Raw genomic sequence first — 23,154 nt, 5'->3', positions numbered from 1 at the left:
TTTCACACTGAACTGGTAATCACGAGAGAGAAATTGGGGAGGGGGGTTGATTTTTGACCAGACACCTTCTGCCAGGCCTCCAAACTGGGGCCCAAAGCATTCTGACAACATGCTGTGGCTCCTGGAGAGATTCCAGGAAAGGTGGGAAATGCGTTTTGCCATCCACCCTTGGCATTGTCTACAGCATGGCCTGAAGTTGGCTCTGGTATGTTCCTTTCTGCTGACTTACTAGCTAAATCCATTGTTTTGTTACTCAAATCTTTCAGTCTCAGAATCTAATGTAAAGTCAAGCCTGTTCAAAAGATCAAATGATTTTTTTTTTTTTTTAAACTTGGCTCTGTCTCTGGTATAAAAATGTAAAGCCACTGTCTAGTCTCAGAAGTGGTTAAGTCAGGGTGCTGACTGACTGGGCACCACAGGACATCACAGACATTGTTGAAAGAAGCAGTTTCATGAATGGGATCTCTGTGTCTTCACAGTTTTAATATGTCTGGTGGCAAAACACACCGAAGCCATTTGGACTGAAGTAGCTAAAAGTCAACACATGCTTTGATGGTTGTAACCAGAAAGGCCAAACCCAACACAGGTTTCAGATTTCTCCCACACCAGCAGTGTTTTTCCTGCTGCGCCTGCCATAAAAGGCACAGTGTTTCCAAGAGAAAAGTGTAACTCTACCATCAGTAGTGCATGTGCTCTGAATTAATCGGGAATCAAAAGTGCTTTTGTGTAGCCCTGTCTAAACCCTCCTTGTACATGCAATAAACAGAGTGTTGTAGATTCCAACAGAAATAATGGGGGGAAAATCCTCTAATTTTAGTGAGTGAATTCTACCTCTGCCACAGGTAGAAAAGTCACCATAGAATGTCCAAAGGGATTCAGATGTGGTTTTTTTGTGTGCACCCGTTCCTTCATGTGTACACAGTGGAGTATGTCGTGGGGATGGAGGAGGGTGTACTGGACTTTCCAGATGTTACGATTAAAATCCCTAATAAAGGCAACTTGTTAGGGAAGCTGTGGCAGTTGGAGCTCAAGATGACTGATCGCACTGTGTCCACCAGGAAAAAGCGGGAGATGAAGACTGGTCATGCTCAACTAACGTTTTTCTTTTCAAATCTTCTTTCTTCTTTGGTAATTATTACTCCTCCACCTCCTTTAATGTATATGGTGTTTTGTGTGTGTATGTCTACACACTATGTTTATGACTAGTGCGTGAAGAAGCAGTCACCACATCCCTTGGAACTGGACTTACAGATGGGTGTGAGCTGCCACGTGCTAAGAATTGAACCCTGGTCCTCTGGAAGAGCAACTGGTGCTCTTAACTGCTGAGCCATCTCTCCAGATACTTTGGTAATTCATACATTTACAATTTATTTATATAATATTGATTCCATTCCCTACCTTCAAGTCCTCCTGAACCCCTCAATCCTCCCAGCTTCATGACCTCTTTTTTCAATCCCCATTCCTCTCTCTCCCCTCCCCCTCTTCTGTTCTGTGCACTCCAGGGCCCAAGCCAAGGAAATGGTGCCACCCACTATTTTAAAGTTGGTCTTCCCGTCTCAATTCACAGAGTGTGGAAAACCCCTCACAGGCATGCCAAGAGACAAACTTAATCCAAATTACTCCTCACAAGTGTGCTTGGAGCCTTGTCTCCTAGGTAATTCCCAATATTGTCCAGTTAACAACACTATCACAGTGGGAAGGGGCAAGAATCAGAGAAGGAGCCCAGGCCATAACCTCAAGGTACCTCTGTTCTTCCACACTGTTCTATGCTCTGAGAAGCCGAGCCATTAAACAGTGGGCTCTCTACTGTTGGGTTTGGCTCCCAAAGGAAGAAGAATGAATCCTTTCCTGCAGATTCCTCAGGTCTGTCTCTCAGGTGGTCTATCTATACAGAGAGCTCTGTCTCCCAGCAATGCCCTTGCCTCGCCTGTCAGGCCTAGGAATAGAAAGAATTTGGCTGCTACCAGCTGAACACAGGCATTTATTTTGGAGTCCCCCTGCCATGTCCCCAGTATGGATGTGACATGTTTCCTGAAACTGTTTGGATGGCTAAAGAGAACTAAGACCTTTCAATACCTTCCTGACAACATAGTGCCCCATAATTACTATTGATTGGCCCTACTTTCATGACAGCTTTACATCAATGTGCCGGTGAATAACTCAAAATATTTCAGGATATTTTAAAGCTAACTCTCTCATCTGGAGCACTGCACTCACATAGGAAGGGCAAGTTAATCCACAAAATGCCATCTGTGAAAAAAGACACACTAAGAAAATATTTCTTAGTTCATCCTAAAGTCATACCAAGTCAACTCTCCAGTGAAAACTCTCTTCTCCATACAGCACACACACACACACACACACACACACACACACACACACACGCACACGCACACGCACACGCATGTATGCACACACTTTCACTGGGCTGTTGCAGGAGTATCTAAAATAATGGCCGGCCAGGTTACATAGCAAGGCCTTGTCTCCAAGCAAAAGATGTGCCCCTCACTGCCCTGTAGCTCCTCTCCAACCCACCCATCTTGCACCAGAGCCTGTAGCTTACTTCTGTTGGTGTTTCTGCTTCGCTTGTATACCTGTGCCTCAGGGACAGTTTCCTGGCTTCTCAAAACAACCCAAGATGGCTTCACCCAGAAGTAACCTCAGCCTATAAAATAATGCCTACTCCCTGGTCTTCCACCATGGATTCCAGCTCACCTCCAAGCAGCTCCAGGAAGCCTATGCAGAACACACCACAGGCAGCTCCTCACGGCCCCAAGCTTCTTCTCTGTGTTTTTCCTCTCTATGCTCTGACCCTACTCCATTATATGTTTGTTTATGACCTGTCTCCCCTCATGAAAATGTGTGATCCAACATGTCTATTAGTATCCATTTCCACTGCCTAGAACAGTAAATGATAGTCAGGCAGCATTCACTTTGTACATGTTGAAGAAATGACTGATTTGTCAAGGAAAAAAAATAAAAAACGGCTGATCTGTTTTCTTAATGATTGCATCTGTGTTTCCTGTGGCTGAGACACCCTGTAGTCATCTTTCAGAGATGCTTTGTTTACAATTAACAATCAGCTTATGGATTGATTGATCCACCATTCTACACAAAGATTCTCCACACTGCACATCAGGATCAGACAGGACACAATAAAGTAAAAAGTCACATAAAACAGAAACAACTATTTACACCAACTATTTACAGCGAAGACATCCTGTAACATACTGAACAGAAAACAACTTGGATTTTGAGGGATATCTGCCTTGACTACTGTCTGCAGCTCTACCCAGAATGCACCACGCACAACACAAAGTGCATCAGCACAGCTGGGTCCCAGTAAAGTACACACACAGCCACTGTAATGTGCATCCCCTGTCACTTCAGATGTCAGGAAAGCAGCCATCCACTCAGGAAAGCCATTTTGCTTTTGTGGCATCACCTCTGCATCCGACACAAGCCAGACCAGGTGGTGTACAAGCTCATTTACTGAACTCTGGTTCAAACCATTCTAAAGATGGCTTGGTGGGAGACAATGAGCTTGCTTGTCCAGCATTTGCAAAGCTCTGGGTTTGGGCTTCCACACTGAGGAAAAACACTGGCTTTCTCCCCCCACCACCCATAAAATAAAATACATCTGGTCTGTGAATCTGTTAGCTATCCTACAACTAACTACTCATGGAATCACAGTGTTTGTTAGGGAACAATGGGCTGAAGGAACTGTTTATCTGAGAATGTGAGCATCTGAAGCTCGTTTTGGGTAACACTGTCTCTCCATCCCAGAGTTTGATTATCTTCTCTCACGAGTTTTCTTAGCTATTCTTTCCTCAGCCAAGTATCTCCATCTTTTATCCTAGTAAAGAAATTCAACTTTGGTCCTCCTTCCGCTATCAGAAGATGAGAGGGAACTGGGGAGCTCAGCAGTTTAAAAACCCTTATTGCATAAGCCAGATGAAGTATGTCTGATGGCTGTGACCCACACAAAGATAGGAGAAATCAACTCCACGAAGTGCATATTATCACACACACACACAGTGTGTGTGTGTGTGTGTGTGTGTGTGTGTGTGTGTAATAAAACATTTAAAAAAAACAAGAACTATAACAAAATCTGGGAGACAGAAAGAGGAAGGGAGAGAAACAGACACACAGAGACAGACAGACAGACAGACAGACAGAGATGGGGGCTCAGTTTCCCAGGTTTTACACAAAGGAAGATGGTAGGATAATGTTTTATGATCAAAACACTATGTGCTGCTTTCACGACCTTTCCAACTCTTCCAAGCACACCCTCTTCTGTGGGCCCAGAACAAGAACTATTTTGACTACAGGTGCTGCAGGAATTCAAGGTCATTCATTCCCATGGGCCATAAAATTAGCTGAACAGACCCGGCTGGGCAAAGTCAGGGCCAAAATGTGATCTTTCATAACTTGAAACAGATGATTCAAATTTTCACTGTGCAATAATGACAGCCCCATTCCTCTTACATAACAGCAATATGTGAAAATGCAAAGTTGGAAGCCACAGTCCCTGTGATAATAATCACACATGGGGACCACTAACATCAAATATGTGTACTTGACCTTGAATACAAAGTAGAGAAAAAGCATACCTCTCCCTGGGTTTCAAATATCCAGATGCCGGGTGTCCCAGCAGCCAAACAAGAAAGAATTGAACATTACTACCTGTCATCATCTTGCAGATTCTATTGACCCTACCCAGGTTGAAAACAAATCTACTGGTACATGAAATGAATCTTTAAAGTTGTTTGAAAGACCTCTCAAGTATTCTGCTTCCTGAAGAATTTCCATGTAAATCAAATTCAAATAAACAGGCTGGAGGAAGCCTTCCAATCAATCCCTACCATAAGTAACACCCTACAGATTCACTGAGAAAACCAAAGATTCCATTAAGCCTTTGCTCAAACACCAGGATGCCAGGGACAGTCTCCCGAGAAAGCAGACTTGGCCTCAAACCCTCGTTTCTCCTGCACATCATCCAATTTATGCCAAAGGCAGCCATCCACACAGCTGCCTTGCCTTATCGGATGTTCATCCACTCTGCTGAGGTTAGGACTATGCAAGTAAACGAAGGTTGAGGCTTCCTATCGCAGAAGGCTTGGCTTCCTCTCACTCTCTAATAGAGTTTCTGAGGGAAATAGAAATGCTGGCATGCAGCTTCAAGCAAGAAAAAAGAAAGAGAAAATAAACGGAGAATAAAGCACAGAACTAAGGCTGCCTGTCAATCCTGCACATGCTCAGATGCACTTGGCGGGGAGGGGGGGTGCGGGGGGGGGGAGGGAAGGACTAGAGTCCCATAGGAGAACTGCTGCACAGTTCCCAAGAGCTGTGATGCTGGCTTCCTGCTGCCATAAAGTGCTAGTGACAGGGTAGAGGGACTGCCTGAAACAACAGAAATCTATTTTTCTTACCACTCTGGAAACCAGAGGTCTGACTGAGGTCTAGGGTCTGTAGAGTTGCTTTCTACTACAGCCTCTCTGTCTCTATGGCATAGAGAGATGGTTGTTGTCCCCTTATATTTTCACCTCATCTTCCCAGTGTTATGCCTGCACACAATCTCCTCTTCCTGTCAAACACCTCTCATACTGGAACACAGCCCACCTCAATGGCCCTAAACTTCATCCGAGTTGAACTATCTTTTCAAAGACGTCTCCAAACAGACTTCCATTGTAAGGTAGGACTTCAACACATGAATTTTGATGAGGTACAACACAGCCTATGACTGTAAGAGCCATTGCACGGTAAGGCTGTGCTCCCATCTGTACTTATCACAGCCACCAAGGTCACATGGACTCAATATGCCTATCACAATCGTCACTTGTTTGAAAAATGCATCACTGTTTTCTTGCAACAAAAGAATATGACTATAACATCCCAACATGGCTCCGACTGAGACTAACAAAGACAAATGTGATTTTCACTATCCTTATGAAATACTTCATTTCGTATCCACTCCATCCATCATGAAGTCTCTGAGGGAAAGGAACAATACCCAAAGGAAGGCTGAGTACTAGGTCACAGATAGTCTCAGACAATCCCACAAGGAATTCTGCTGACATTAATGGATGCATGCCTTTACATAATAGTCATTTTTCTCTTTTACTTCCTTTAATATGTTACTGCATGTCCCCAACATAACACCAGGGCCAACAAATGATACTATCAGAGAGCGCTAAAACCAAGAGCATGGTCTGTGTGGTTGTTTGAGCAAGAAACGTCCACCAGAGGCTCGTAAGTTTAAACAATTGGTCCTCAACTAGCTGGTGGCACTGTTTGGGAAGTTATAAAATCTTTAGTAGGTAGAGCCTTCCTGAAAGAAGTACATGGTGGAGTGTGCCTTGAAGTTTTATACCCAAGTCCCTTTCTGTTCTCTTCCTGTATTCTGGTGGCCGGCACAGTGTGACAGGCCAGCCTAATACTCCTGCCAACATACCTTCCCCACCATGGAGTGTGAATGAGAATGGCCTCTATAGGCTCATATGTTTTAACACTTTGGTTCCCAGTTGATGGGGCTGTTTGGGAAGGATTAAGAGGTGTGGTCTTGTTGGAGTAGGTTTTGGAGTTTCAGTAAACTTGTGACATTCCCATTGTGCTCTCCACCTCCTGCTAGTGGTTTGACAAGTAAGCTCTCAGCTGTCCCTGTTGCCATACCTTCATGCTGCTATCAAGGACTCTAACCCTAAGAACCATAAGCCCAATTAAGCATTTTCTTTTATAAGTTGCCTAGACCATGGTATTTTATCACAACAACAGAAGAGGACATACTATACCCACCATGATGGCCTGTTTGCACTCTGGAATGGTGAGCCAAACAAACCCTTTCTTCCTTAAGTAACTAATACAGTCTGTCTAAGGTGGATTACTCTCAAGTCTGAACAACTAGATAATCAAAATGATGATCAGATTCACTTTCAAAAAGCCTTTACGTTCCATGTAAGACTTCTAAAAGCTTATAACTTCAGCTCTGTCCTCCAGCCTACACTGCTCAGGAATTCCAGAGACATCTGTTGAGAATGTCCAGGTTCCAGGCAGTGCAGGAGATTCCAGAAATATAGAGACAATCTAGAAATGAAGAGACAAAACTGTCGCCTTCTTCCAACGGATGTTCTGGCCTTATAGAAAAAACAAATGTGTACAAACAACAACAAAAATGTTAAGATATCAGGGTTAAAACAGAGGTTGAGAACACAGAGGAGGGGCAAACAGAAGGGCCTGTAGCTGGGTGTGACCACACAAGAGCAAGGATGGAGCTGATTAATGTATATCAATAACTCAAGCTGCTCAGATCCCGGACACTAAAGGGCTAGACTCCTCCTACTGAAGATCACAGAGATGGGGAAGCGGTTCCCAGCAGCATTCTCTGCTTAGGGCCAGAAGGGCCTGGATGCTCCAACACCCTTTTCATACATATTCATAAAACAATGCAGAAAGGGTAAGCAGTTCCCAGCTTTGGGCAGCCTACCCCAGGCTCTCTTCAGAGGGTCTTATTTAGCTTTACTAACTAAACTGCTGTCTTGCTAAGTAATGTTCTATTTGAGCATCCATCTTTCTTGACTGAAGGCATTCCTTCAAGAAGAAGCAAGGGGTAAAATGTGCACAGAAGTGCGCACATGTGCACGCGCATGCACGCGAGCACACTTACACACACACACACACACACACACACACACACACAAATATATATATAGAGAGAGTTCACCACATCCCTAGAACTGCAAATCATTCCCCTTGATAGTCTATAAATGCATACTCAATCCTCTGGTTGGTGCTCTTGTATCTTCAGGCTATAGTCTGATGACAAAACTTATTATGAGTTAGTATTTCATATTTACTCTCCTTCGTAACCCATCTATCACCAGTTCTCACTACAAACCATAGAATTCTACCTACCACCTATATCCATGATACTTGTCATTCACCAAATCCTTGCAGCCTTATTCCCCCAGGGCCTCCCCCACTCCTCTAAACCCTAATCCCTTCTCTCCTCCATTAACTCTACACCCTCTACTAAGGATGAACACAGAGACTGAAGAAGGGCAACTCACCCCTGCAACCCTAACACCCCAGCATAGCACCGGGTGTACACACAGAAGGAGAGCAGCAAACACACAAGAAGAACTCCAAGCCCTGTGCACAGCACTCAAGGCCCCTCAGTCTGGCCCCAGTCTGCATTCCAGCCTTACCTGAAGTCCCCCTACTACTGGCCCAAAGTCTGATGGCTTACCTGGACTTAACTTGAGGCACATCCCTGCCTCCAAACTATCCTTCCCATGGCTGCTCTCCTCTAAATATATAGCCTCAAGATGAGTGCCTCAGGAGGTTCATATCAACTGTTTAGCCTGGGTCAGAAAGGGAGACCTCTTACTCGTTGGCTGTTATTTGCAGACGCTGGATGCACTGTAGAAAGTCTATATACTTGGCCTTACTGGCTGAGGGTAGAGCTTTTCTCCCCCCACTTCAAATTTTCAGTGCTCAACACTCAGTAGATTTCAAGGGCCACTTGAGAGCTCCTTACTCACTCCTTCCATAAATATTTGTTGAACACCCCAATAAGCAGGATTCTAGGTGGCAGGGATATGTCAGCAAGTGAAAACAAAGACAAATTCCTGGCTTTTAGAATACTTATTTAAAAAAATTTAAAAATAGGATCTTTATAAATAATATTCTGACAGAATATATAAAACATATATATTAATTTTTTTAAGAGAGGGAAAAGAGACTAACTTAAGGGTAAGTATAGAATGCAGTCTGTTAGAAGGTGGTAAATTCCACAGGGAGAAAATGCTAAGAAGAATTGGAGCTGGGTGTCTGGAAAGTTTGCAGTTTTCACATCAGTCAGAGCAGGGTTCAACATGGACAATGGCTTAAGTAAGAGAGGAAGTGACCGTGTAGACATGGAGAGAAGAGAATACAGGCAGAAGAAACAGCCAGGGCAAAGGCCCTGAGGAGAAATATGAACAGGGGTTGAAGAAGTTAGCCAGGAGGAAGAGCATAACAGACAAGGTCATCTGAAGCCTAACCAAGCCAATTATCAGAACTTCATCTTTTTCTCTAAGGATGCAGAAGAGTTATCCTAAGTTTTAAAGGAAATGGCAGGCATGACCTGAGTGTTGACAGGGTCATTCTATCGAGAAGAGATATAGGGAGAAGGGTATCAAACTATAGCCATCAGCTAGGTGTCAGCCAGGGTGAGCAGAATGAAGGACTAGGCCATGGTGCAGTCCGGAGATACCGTGAAAGCCAAGTCTGTTCAGTTTTCTGCCAGAATAGAGCTTGAAAGCATGCCTTTATCCATCCTTTCTTCTTTCTTTCCTTCCTCCCTTCCTTCTCTTTTCAGGGAGACAGGGTTTCATTTAGCCACATGCTTCTGCTTCCAAATCTTGAGAGCTGGGATTACAGGTGTGTGCCGTCACAGCCAGCTCCCACATTTATTTCTCTTCCCTGACCATGACTAAGCCCCAGCTTCAACTCTTCTCACTCAGGATGTCTGTGGCCCAAACTTAGCTCTCCCCATTTTAAGTCCTTTCCCATCATAGCCACAGGACTATGCAGGCTGCTCCCATTGTGGTGCCAACTGCTCAGCATGGCTCGTTCTCCAGCACAAATCTTTTCCAAGAGCCCCAGCTGAGGCCAGCCTCCTGCCTTGCTCATCCTGCCCCATTCTCCCACCTCTGCTGCCATTGGTTCTCCCTCTATGGACCCTTTTCCTTAAGACCCTCCATGCCCCTCAAAGCTCACTGCAGATGTGGCCCACTATGAAGCCTTTCCAGGATGCTCTGCTCATGCTAACATCTCATAGACTTTGCCACCCACAGCATTAATGTAACTGCTCCACGTCCCACTGGTCCCACTGTGTCACCCCCGCTATGTACATTCTAGTACTGAGGCCCTGTGACTCCTGCAGCACAGAAAGTGGTTATGAAATTAATACCAATGGCAGGAGCTTGTCACTTGACAACAGCATGGCGTTCTAATTTTAATGTTGGTCATATAAAAATCCAAACTCTAGTCCTCCTTGCCATCTGAGAACATTGTGCCACACTAGACTTTCATTAGCAGAGGTGGGAAGCAGGTTCAATTTTCTATTAAGATACTGGCTGCCTTGAAGTTTTTAATTACCAGATATGAGAGAGACCAGAGACTTACTGAAGCCATTTAGTATCTCCTTCAGGATCTTGAGTGGCAGGGGTGGTGTTTGTGATCTTCTATATCATAACCACAAATAATTATAGACACATAAAGATATATATGCATACACACATACATATGTGAGTTTGGGGGACTATATCCTTAATCTCCTTACTGCATCATGATCCCTGCACTGTGTTATCAAAATGGTCAGAACAAAGGGGGGGGGGTCAAAACTCCTGACACAACTAAGATGGAAGAAAATTGGGCATTAATACAGAAGTCTAAAGAAAGAGGAACAAAAATACTGGATAGTCACATAAGGCATTTATCAAACTATTTTAGGATTTTGAATGTTTCTGAAGTTCTGTTGACATCAGAAAACTCACACATCAATTGTAAGCGATATACCAAGTATCACTTGTTGAAATGTGGACGTGTACAGGGTAGCCTATGGTTTGTCCTCCAGACTACCACTGCCTACAGTCTAAAAACATCATCTTCACACCTATTATTAAATCTCAGTGTTCAAATCAGGATCAAAATCATCCCAAAGAAGAACAAACACACAGCTTCGGAGAAGTCTAAGACAGTTTAAGGGAATTGTGCTGTGGTGGTACACACCAGAAGCAGGTGGATCCCTGAGTTCAAGGACAGCCTGGTCTACAGACCTAGAGCTAGGACAGCTTGGGCTACACGGAGAAACCCTGTCTCCACCCAAGCCCCCAAAAAAGGAGTTTAAGGGAGTCACCTTCTTTGACCTGTGATCTTTGCCTAGGGATTTTAATTAAAAAAAAAAAAAAATACAAAATCCTGATGCAAAAGCCACTTAGAATCAAAGTGGCTTTATCTGGGCATCAGTCAATACTTTGAGTCCCAGTAGGCAGGCCTTTCTCAGCAAACAGCTCTCAGTTCTGCAATCAGACTGTCTGCCAAGAGCCACCCTAGCCTTGAAGCCAGGAGAGTAAACAAGACTCAAGCAAACAGAGAGCAGAATGATACCTTCTGCACACTTCAGCACCAGGGGCTTCTCCATGCTTCAGTCATATTAACTAAATACACACCTGTTCCTTTGTGTTTTTCAGCTTCAATGGGTAAGGAAGTGGGTGAGTGGCTGCTGGGCATGGGGCTAAGTCTCAATCCTGGGCCTCATGCGTGGCACAGAGGCAGGCAAGCATGTAATCCCAGCTACATCCCAGCCCCCAATGCTCTGCCTAACAGTTTCAAGGCAAGGTTTACTGACCTTGCCTCTCCTCTCTCTCTCTCTCTCTCTCTCTCTCTCTCTCACACACACACACACACACACACACACACACACACACACACATCACCTACTTCTGTGTTTAGAGAAAAGAAGAAAGAAGAATTGAAATTGAATTGAAAATAAACTCTAGGGGAAAATGTCTCAATGTTTTTAACAAACATAGTAAAAAAAAGAGGGGAGAAGGGAGAGAGGGAGGGAGGGAGGGAGGGAGGGAGGGAGGGAGGGAGGGAGCCATGACTAGAAAATTGAAACAATACAGAAAATGAGAAAAAAGAAATATTCTAGAGCACTAATGGGTGAAAAATGCACACTGCCAGCATAAATGCCTTAAAGGGTGTGGGGCACAGCACATAAATTTACAAAACCTTTTTGTTATTACATGAGTCTATTTGTAGCATAGATCTTTGCAGCCCACCACCCAAACAGACTTCATTCACTACAAACACACTACAGTACAGCTTACACAAGTTCTTGGTATCGGTCTAATGAGCCTGTTTGTGAAATAGTTGGTGGGATCCAATAGCATCTTTTTTAGAAGTTAATTTAATCTCACACCAGTTCCTTTTCTGGTTGTAAGTATCACACTGCCCTGCTTTGTCTCCGGCTGCATCACATAACTGATAGACAAGCAAGCCGCAGCAACCAAAGGCAAGCTGGTAACAGACGGACTCCGTGAATCTGGGTAGGCACTGCTTCCTGCAAAGCCAAATGGTTGGTTTATCACAGCTCTCGGAAGGGTCCCAAGCAGCTCGGCTTTCACATCAGTGGTTTCTACAATCTAAAAGGCAGACACAAAGCCGGGAGAAAGGAGGAGATAGATTGCCATCTACTACACATTTACTAACAACACTAGCAGAAACAACACTACTAGAAACGCAGTAGGCAGACCATGGTCTCGTGCTATCAGACATAAAGATCTTGGACCTTGTCATTGTCAAATTCTAGACAGCTCCCACACCAGTCAACACAAAGAAAGTTGAGGCTCCCACAGAAGGTGTGGAGTCCAGTAAGAGTGTTAGGCAGCCAGGAATGGACCCTCCTTGTCTAAGCAACTACTTGGGAGTATTCGATTCCTGGACAATCTTGGGTAACTCCCAGCAGGTTGATGAAGCGCAGGGCTGGGCCACACACACATCAGCCAGGAAACACAGGGAGACTTCTGAGCAAGTTCTACGTGTTCAATTGCCACCTCTGGGAGACAGATGAGGCATTTTTCACAGGTAAAAATGCTTGAAACCCTCACCCACTGACACCCTCTACTTTCCACTAATTCATCAAAAATAATGAGGCCATTTTTCCAGGCTTAGCACTGCCTCTGGAAATTCCTAAGCATCTTATTCAGCTATTACTTTGGTGGAGACTTTTATACTTAATTATCATTTTTAAAATGAGTCAAGTATAGAGACACAGAGTTTGCTATATATTGCCCATTTTTATTTATATGGGTATGCCACGGAGCTTGAGAAGAAAAAGAACCTGGTTTCAATTATTAATTATTTTGTGTAGAGGAGTGAGAATGAGAGAGAGGGAGAGAGAGAGAGAGAGAGAGAGAGAGAGAGAGAGAGAGAGAGAGACAGAGAGCAAAATAACAAATCAGTACTTTCCTTAACTCCATGTGGGATCTTAGGAACTGAAATTAAACCATCAAGCTTGCAGCAGGTGCCACCACCTACTGGGTTCAAAATTGAGTAAGCAGATTTGAACGAGATCATTTAATATCTCCAATGCTGAATTTCTGTAGCCAGTGAAAAAGTGAGGTAATACTGTCTCCCTGTATGATGGTTGTAAGTACAAAACTGAGAAGTGCTTTTGTGCTCTGCATACTGGGAAGGCTCAACTGAATGTTACATGTGCTCGCCACACCCTCTCCAGCCCCAGAAGGGCTGGTACCCTGGCTAAGTGCTGCTTCATTCTGTTTCCTCCTAGACCTCCTGCAGCAGCTCTGCATAACACAACCTACCACATTCCTCTGGAATTTAAGACAGTCACACTTTAATAAAGAGATCTAACTCAGCACCCCTTATCTCTCCTAAGTGAATGCCTACACAAGATCAGTGGTCATTTTCAATCCTCTCTGAGAATCAGAAATTGAAAAGCAAAAAACTGTGGCTGGCATGTCAGGCATTTTATTTCTGAGACAAATCTTGGGAAAGTCCCTAATTACTATCAAACTTTCCTAGTTACTCAGACACTTTAAACAGACACCAGGAGAAGAGGCATATCAGCAAAACTAACCCTACAACCTTAAGCATCCTCAGGAAAACTCAGCTTATGAAATCAATATGGAGTAATATATTGAGACACTAAATTTTGTCCTCAGATGGGCCTCAGTTACATGACAATTATAATAAAAAGCCATTTTGTTTCATGCTCAAACAGGGTTGAGAGGGCAAAGAGCGCAGAACAATTTTCTAGTGTAAGCTAGTATGGTGCTGATGTCCATTTTTTCAGTCAATTACTTGCTGAGATACTGTCCATGTGAAAACATTCAATGGGCTACTTTTGTTTATGAATGAAACTGGGAATCAATACTTCTTGGAGCACATAATTTGTAAATTTCCACTTTGAATAGTTATCATGTAAGAATATAGATCTTACCGGAACAGTATAATCAGACTAAATGTTTTATTCATCTCAGATCAGTACTGGATTCAGAAAGTACTGTTTGTTCTTATACCAGTAATTACATTAAAATACATAAGCATGGACTACACATCACTCACATATGGTATCTATCATGCCTTTAAAGGAAATCTGTATTTCAGATTACTTAACAAGGAAACGATACAGATAAGATATAAAAATATATAATATTCCAAGCAAGTACTCTATGAACGTACTTAACAAATGTGGCCTCTAGCAATAGAAGCAACCTCACTCAATCTTTTCACAGGCTCAGTGAATGGGAATAAACTAACCAGACTTTATGTTTATGGTCAAATCATTATATAGTACGGAGGCTTCAGAAATGTAACTGTACTGTAACTTCAGTGGTTCAATCTTTCTGGACCCCTAATTTAGCCCCTCTCTCAGCTCCCAAAAAGACATTCAAAGTTAAAGTAGAGGTCATGGAAAATTTGATGTTTTATTCAAAGAGAAAATGGCCATCAAATTGTTTATCATCTTCATGAAATGCAAAGGACTGCTCAGATTTTAAGCAATACAGGACTGGGGCTGTAGCTCAGTGGCAGAGCTTAAGCTCAACATGTGGAGAGAGCCAGGCTGAATACCCAGTACTGGAAATAAAGCAGGTAAGACAGGGCAGCAAATATAGCACTCTAGAGGATACACCTAGATTGGCTCCGCCTTGCCTTTCATCTCAGAGTTTCATAATTATGTCAAAGAAAAGCTCATAAACACCAGCATTCGAAAGAAAAATGGAAGAAAGAAATGCAGACATAATGCCAGCGAGATAACAGAAGTTGGTTTTTTTGTTTTGTTTTGTTTTGTTTTGTTTTTTCCTTGCTTGCTGGTTGGTTTTGTGTTTTAATGGAAATGGATGGACTGCAATAAAAGTCCAGTTCTCAAATCTTTTTCATAGGAAAACTGCACTACAAAAAGCACTGGTCTAAGGATAAGCAAGACACTCAGACTGCGTACAAAAAGAAGCCTTCCATCCACGAGTGACTGATTTTCTAAACGGTATCACGACAAGCAAAGGGTAAAAGAGTTCTTTCAGCCAGTGGTGCTAGAATATATATGTAAAACAAAATAAAGATAGTTTGGAACTTCCAACATTAATAAAAATTAGCCTCAAATGAATCAAAGACTAAGATGTAAGACATAAAAGAATAAAATTTCTTTAAAAGAAAAAAAAGCAACAAGGACATCTCTGAACTTTAATTAAGGCAAAGAGTTTTATAACATCAAAGTCATGAGCTTTATATGCCTGCAATCCTGGCTCTCTAGAGACAGAGACAGGAATATCCCAAGTTTAAGACTAGCTTGGACTACATAGCAAACTTCATGCTAGCCTCTGCTACAAAGGGAGATTCAGAGACAGGAAGGGAATGGGGAGAGGCAGGGAACCTTTAAAAGATAAATAAATAAATAAATAAATAAATAAATAAATAAACTGAACTTCATTATAGTCAAATTTTCTGACCATTAAGAATATCATCAGTAAAAATACCACACATATGTACACATATATAGTTTCCTATATTTATATGATATAATTTAGAATTGATTTAAATTTACATTAAATCACTGCAGGACATTGTATTGGTTAGTTATGACAACTCAAGAGGGAGCCTCATCTGAGAAAATTGCCTTCAAAAGAAATTACAACTTACATTGCTGTAGGTAAACTTGAGGGCATTTTCTTAATTAGTGATTGATGGGAGAGGGCCCAGCTGATTGTGGATGGGGCCATCCCTTGGCTGGTGGCCCTGGGTTCTATAAGAAAGCAGGCTGAGAAAGTCTTGGGAAACAAAATAGTAAGCAGCACCCCTCTATGCCCTCTGCATGGGCTCCTGTCTCCAGGTTCCTGCCCTGTTTGAGTTTCTCCTGACTTCCTTCAATGATAAACAGTGATGTGGAAGCATAAGCTAAATAACCCTTTCCTCCCCACATTGCTTTGGTCATGGTGTTCCATCACAGCAATAGTAACTCTAACTAGGACACATATAGAAGGAAGACTCTATCAAGAAATTCATGAACACTGTCAGCAATTAAGAGGTGGAAGAAATGTGTGCAAATCTTATATCCAAACTATACACACATATATGCAGAAAGAAAGAACTCCAATCCAACATAAAAGTGGCAAGAGATTTGAATAGCCATTTCCCTAAAGAAGGTACATGAGTGGCTGCAGACTGTCAACTAGACATGATCTGCTACGAAAAAACACTAAGAAAATCACCATCAGTGCTTATAAAGCAAGCCTGATGTGGTTGTCATTATACATACTTTCATATATTACTAGCAAATAATCTGAAAATGAAATTTTTAAAAATTCTACTTGTAAAAGGCATGAAAAGAACAGCCACAAAAATCTTTTGGAAATAAAAACCGAAAAGTACAAGAGTTGAATCCTGAAAACAACACAATGCTGTTCAAAGAAACCAGCCCTAAAAACATGGAGATACACTCCGTGTCATGAGTTCATGAACCAACACTCTTAGTGAGATAATGTCAATGTGACCACTATCAAAGGACTAATTCAACATTCAAAATGCAATTGATACTAAAGATAAGCCACAGCTCAGCTACTGTTCTTACACAGCCCAGAAATGGCACTACCCACAGTGGTCTGGCCTCTCATAATCAGCAGTCAAGAAACTGACCCCATAGACATGCCCATGGCCAATCTGATGGAGGCAATTCCTCGGGTGAGGTTCCCTATGTCTCTAGTTTAGTTCAAGTAGACAAAAACTAACCAGTACAATAGTATCAATGTTAGAATATATTACCAAAGCGCAGAATATACAAATCACACAATAAGAAAAAAATAAGAATGTTCAGTCTTTAGTGAATTATATCAATACTAAAAAAGGGTGCCAAACTGATATAAGATATAAATAATAATAGGGAAAAAGGCAGTGACAGTTATAGGGAAGCTGTATTTTCTGCTGTATTCTTTCACAGCCTAAACATCATACCCCCTGAAGAAGTCTACTAATTTTAAAATAAGTAAGTAATGTTAATTATAAAAAAAATCAAATAATGAAAATAAAGTCTGATAGTCACAGGAGCAAGGAGAAGCCAGCTTCAGCACTCAGTGAGGTACTTGGATTGGCTGGGAGGGAAGCCAGATGAGGTTTTGGTGAGAGCAGCAGCCCTGCCCAGGCTATTAAACTCTGGGCAGCTTCCTGACAACCCCTCATTTGGCTGCTCCCCAGCCATTGTATTTACTGTAAATAAGACACCACTACTAGCATAAGGAATTATCTTCCTTATCAGCAATTTGCTCTAAGTATAGGCTCTGGGAAGCATTCCTTTTAGATTCAAAAAGCAAGTAATTGAGTTAAATAGATTTTCAGATGTTCCTGAGACCTAAATCCCATTTCTCCTTTGTTAACAGCTCTCTCTACTAGTCTCTCTACCACTGAGTTCCATTCTCGCTCCCAGCCAATCTGTTCTACCTCTGGCAATACTTCCACAACGTCCACCCACTGGCTGGCCTGTCCTCTATACTGTGACCCTATGGAAACAAAGTAGCCCACAGTCATTTCACACTGAGACTTCACAGCCTGACCCACCAGCTAATCTGTCTGTAAAGTGAAGCAGGAGAAGTTACTTTAGGGTTATTTCATGGGCGGATGTTGTGTGAGCAAGCATACAGGCATATGTGTGTCTGCTTATGTGAATGTGTTAGAATGTGTACATGTCTATGTGTATCTGTACAGTTGTATATGTGTGTACATGTGGTAAATACATATGTGAGTCTGTATGCATATATGTGTACATGTATGTGTATGTATGTACATATGTGTGCACAGGTATATGTGGATATATATACATGTTGTCTAGGAATACTTGTATGTGTATGGATATGTATTTCTATATATGTATGTATATGTTCATATATTTGCATGCATGTGTGTATGCATATTTATTCATGTCCATCCTTCCCAACTCCTGCCCCTCCCTGCATCTCTCTGCTCTGGTTTCTCTAGTCAACTTATTTCTCCTTAAATTGCCTCCTACAACTCCAGCTTAGCAAACTCACAAATAAGAAAAGGCTCTCTTCAATAGTGACAGGTCTGAGGCCTCCAAACCCTGACCATTGTGACTATGACTGGACAGGCTTATGTCACATGCCCAGAGTGAGTCAGTGAGACTAAAAGTGAGGTCAGGGTAATTCCCTAGGGGAAGTCTGGGTAACTTATTAAAGATGCTGGGTGAGCAAGGCCAAGCCATGCTCTCAGATGGCTGGATTCTCCTTCCTTCAACTGCTTATTGTTCATGCTGACTGCTCCTCCATGGACAGCTGCCTGCAGTACAGTGTCTGTATGTGCAGTCCTCAGAACAAATTCTCTACAGCGTTTCATTCTCCTGAAACATGGGACTATTATTACACATTTATCTGAATGTTATTGTTTTGGGGGCATTTCCTTTCTATATGAACATCTTAATGTCAAATGTATGAATTGCTGGAGACAAATGGATCAGTGGTTTTTATTTGGGCAGAAAAGCAAGTGTTACAATTTTGTCAAACAAAGTATCTACAACCAGGAACCCTCAGAAAAATGAGCTGCCCTTCCAAGCACAGACCTAGGTAAGTTAGAATGCTCTGAGTGATGATGCAATTTTCTCTCTACTACAAAGCCAAGACTACTGAGGCTGTTGTGTGTGGCCTCTGGTTATAACTGTTTCCCTAACTGTACTGAAGATCTCCCTCTATATGACAGAGAATAGAAAGATGGAAGAATGGATGGGAAAAAGAAAAGAAAAGAACATATTACATGGAGAAAGAAATCAGGACATGAATCTGGGAATCTCTCAATTAATGGGTGATGACCTCCAAAACACAGAAAGAACAAAACCACAGTCCCAACCAGACCCTGTTTCTCCAACCACCTCTATAACACCAACCTGGGGACACTTAGGTCAGCGTCAGAATCGGCTTTTCACAGGGGCTTTCTTTTATGGATTTTCCATCCGGCAAAAGTTTCTATTCCAGGGCTGGGCAGATCTGACCACAGCATGCTTGACTAGAGAGCACAGCAGCTCCCGGACAGATGCTCCAACCTGGAGGGGCAAAGGCAGGAAGTCATTACTAGGCCCGATATTCTCATTCATATATTCTTCCTCTTTCTCTCTCTCTCACTCCAGCATAACCCAAACAACGCCTCCCAAAGGTTTAAAAATCACTAACGAACAGAAACCACTCTTGTAGGCATCCCCAAAACCAAGCTGGGCCTTCTGTGGAGGAGGCCAAAGCACTGACTCATTACTGAGAAGGGTCTCTGATCGGTGATGCCCTCTGTCTGTGTAAAGTTTTAAAGCCAGATGTTTTAATTAACCACGGAAAACACAAGCTACAACTAAAATTTCATGAACACACTGATCTACCCCATGGAAAACCACAGGAATGTTCTGGCAGGACCAAGTCTGAATTCTTGGGACACAGCGGCCTGGAGTCATTCCCCTTAGGAACTCAAACAGAAAATTAACTTGCTCAATATGCTTCAAAAAAGCAAAATGAAACCCAGATTTAATCTCAATCAAACACGAGAAACATTTCAGAACTTCAAAGAACACCACAAAGACACCAAAGTAGAAACCACAAAGCAAGCTTTGTGTCGTTTAGGAATCAGAATGAATTTAATTTGCAATGTGAATAGGGCCTCAATTTTATGGGCTGAATAACAAAAGGGACACTAATCATCTTTTGTTTCCTAATAGGGGAACTAATCCTCAATAAATAGGTCATAAGTATTATCAAATGTATATTGTATCCATAAGTATTAGCAAATGTGTACTATATCAGTATTATCAAATATATACTGTATCCATAAATATTATCAAATGTATATTATATTCATAAGTATTATCAAATGTAATATTGTATCCATAAGTATTATCAAATTTATACTTATTAATAAGTATTATCAAATATATATCCATAAATATTATCAAATGTATACTGTATCCATAAGTATTATCAAATGTAATATTGTATCCATATTATCAAATGTATACTGTATCTATCTATAAGTATTATCAAATGTATACTGTATCCATAAGTATTATCAAATATACACTGTATCCATAAGTATTATCAAATGTATAATATATCCATAAGTATTATCAAATGTAATATTGCATCCATAAGTATAATCAAATGTATATTGTATCAATGAGTGTTATAAAAAGTAATACAGAAACTCCATAAAAACAGTCCAGTGAGTTGGTGGTACACACCTTTAATCCCAGCACTCAGGAGGTAGAGGCAAGCGGATCCCTATGAGTTGGAAGCCAGCCTGGTCTACAGAGTGAGTCCCAGGACAGGCTCCCAAAGCAATACAGAGAAACCCTGTCTCAAATAACCAAAAAAAAAAAGGCAGTCCATAGCTACAAAGCCACACCTTTGCTCCAGTGATCAAAGACACTCAGACAAACATTGTTAAAGTAACTGATGCTGAATAATATTGGGGTTGACAATTGCTGCTCCCAAAAAAGCAAATAAGGCAATCTTCTGACAGCAATTCTTGAGCAATAAGAGCTAAGAGATTAAGAAGTTTTCACATGTTAGCATTAGCCATATTGAAATATTGAAAGCCTATGCAAGGAGGAATGGGAGCAATCCTATCCTCAGAGATCAGTCTACAATTCTTTTTCTGTAAGTCAAAACGGTATCCACCAACCCTCCAAATGTGTCAAAAATAGTATTGTATTAATCTCTACCTTCACTTGAAACCTCAGTCCCAAAAAACAAACAAAAAAAAAAAGCAAGATAATAAATAAGCATGGAATAGCCTGTAGATATTCTAAAGATATAAAAACATGAGTAATAGCATTTCTAGAATATATTTATATCTCCTTTTTTATGTTTTCCAGTTTTTATGCAATTAACACATGTGGTTTCCACAATTATAATCATCTACGTTTTATTTTAAAGAGTATGAGAATACAAAACAAGATTGGGCATCTATCTATATCCACTTTCTCTGCAGATTACCTTGTATCTGAATAATAAGATCTAACAAAGGAAGTATTTATTCATCTAAACTCAGTACAAACTGGTCATCCCTGATACAAAAATTAAAAATATTCTAAAACCTAAAATGCTTTCAATGTCAACATGGCACCATAAGTAGAAAACTCCTCAATATGCAACTTTGTTTCAATTGGGAAAATTCTTCAAAATAATGCATAAATTTACCTTGAGGGCACATGTATATGGTACCATGAAATAGAGAGTAAGTCTTTGTTTATTCTTGGATCCTACCCTCAAAATCTTATTATATAAATATCTCAAAATCCGAAAAAAAAATAGATATCTAAAACACTCCTGGTCCCATACAGCTACTTCACTCTCAGTAATCTGAGGCACACCCATCCCTTAATTAAAGGCACCTCCTAGGTAGGAAGAGTTAACAGTTTCACAGTACCAAGGCCTTTATAGCATCCCAAGAAACAAAAGCACAGTGGCAGAATCTTAATCCTGGGGGCCTTAATCCAGTGAGCCCATATCCAGAGGGGTCAAATGTTTTCCCTCTGCCATCCTTCAAGGAAGCAGGCATCTGGGTCCCTCAGAGTGTCTCAACTCTGACTCTGTACATAGCTCCTTCTACCAATGTGATACCTCAGCATGCACTCTCAGAAGTAACACACTATGAGTCACACACACCTGCTAAATTTGTATCAGCAAAATCAGAATAGACAGGAATTTGTTCCACTGAAACCAAAATTCAGTCAGGAAGAAAAGAGAAGACTCAACGCAAGGCTTTAAAAGCCACAGCTCTGCTCACAATGCTCTCACAGAAGGAACAATGGCTGCACTGTGTACTGGTGGCAGGTGTCCTCAACAGAAACTGCCTGTCAAGCTAAGAGCTTTCTGGTCCTAGCACTGGCCTTGTTGATAACAGCGTTAATTCCCCCTACTTCAAAGCAAGACAAGAGTTTTCAACAAGATAAAGCTATGCTGCACCACGCCACCTGCAAGAAAGGAAAGACACATGCTTACCTGTTTTAGGAATACGTAATTCATGGCATGAACTCCTGAGGTGTGCCTCTAAAATTGTCTAACTCTTAAAGGAAAGACATTGGCAGGTTGGAAACTGGAGGAAACAAGTTGGTAAAAAACGAAAATAAACAATGATCTGTGCAGCCTTGAGAATGAGTAGCTTTTCCTTTCCTTTAGAATTATTTCTCTGAAACAGAACCACTTCTGTTTCTGCTCTCTTAAACAAGCATCAGGTGCCTAAGGTCTTCACAAAGTGTGATGGCTTGAAGAACAAGGGGACAGGCAGATGGCAATGACCAAACTCAGAACCACTCCCTGAGGCCTTCCCAGCATCCTTCCCCTACTGTGTCACAGGACAACAAAGGCCTCAACTGTGAGGGAGTCACACCAGGGATGATGTGGCCCAGCTTTGTCACAGCCCAGCAGAGCACAATGGCTCTGCCTGGACTGAGAAGCCAGGCACTGGATGAAAAAGATAGGGGGTGGGGGAGAGTTTGCTTTCTACCCAAAATGGCTCTTAACATCTCCACCATCCATTCCCATGGCTGCACCTAAAGAGAATAAGGTGGGGACCATGTTGTATTCAATGCCTCAGTTCTAATACTAAATAAAGCCCAATGACACCATAGTTGTGTGACGAGTCGTGTTCTGGTAATGTTCTACGGTCATTTGTCAGAGAATGACACCATTTAAATTTAGCAGTCTGGTCAGAACTCTGACCTACCAACCAGACTGGACAGAATCTTGGTGAAGTTACCAAGATGTCTTTCTCAGTAGATGCCTAAATAAAAATGAGAATGATGTGAGATAAGGCGTCGTGAATGCTTGGTGTCTTGATTGTGTGTTGTTTAGTTTGGGGCTGCAGCTAAGAGGCTTTTACAAAATGTGCACCCAGGAAGTGCTGCCCTTTGAGGACCTGAATGTTTGGCCAGCATTTTTCTCTTCCTGATGTTCCATGGAAGATTTCTGCTTCGTGGGCCAGATTCCAGAAATGTCAGCAGAGCCAATTCATCACTGCTAAATTTCTATCTCAAAATGACCAGGCATCCAAGACAAGGAAAAATAGCTAGAGAGCAGTTCTCTCAGGGCCATGAGAGCTTGATTT

The 23,154-nt window shown here is 41.8% G+C and overlaps 1 protein-coding gene across 7 annotated transcripts in view; it reads right to left on the bottom strand.

The window, feature by feature from the left end:
* The window catches only part of Apbb2 (amyloid beta precursor protein binding family B member 2), a 305,019-nt gene that overhangs the window by 213,775 nt on the left and 68,090 nt on the right, over positions 1-23,154 (bottom strand). For all 7 annotated transcript variants that reach the window (XM_051198467.1, XM_051198470.1, XM_051198471.1 and 4 more), the window contains exon 2: positions 18,953-19,108. The gene's annotated coding sequence lies outside the window, so the exon portion shown is untranslated. The remainder of the gene's footprint in view (positions 1-18,952; positions 19,109-23,154) is intronic.

This window comes from Phodopus roborovskii, unplaced genomic scaffold (assembly GCF_943737965.1).
Source record: "Phodopus roborovskii unplaced genomic scaffold, PHOROB, whole genome shotgun sequence".
Lineage (NCBI taxonomy): Eukaryota > Metazoa > Chordata > Mammalia > Rodentia > Cricetidae > Phodopus > Phodopus roborovskii.
Note: the sequence above shows the minus strand (reverse complement) of the source record. Positions and strands in the feature narration are given on the sequence as shown.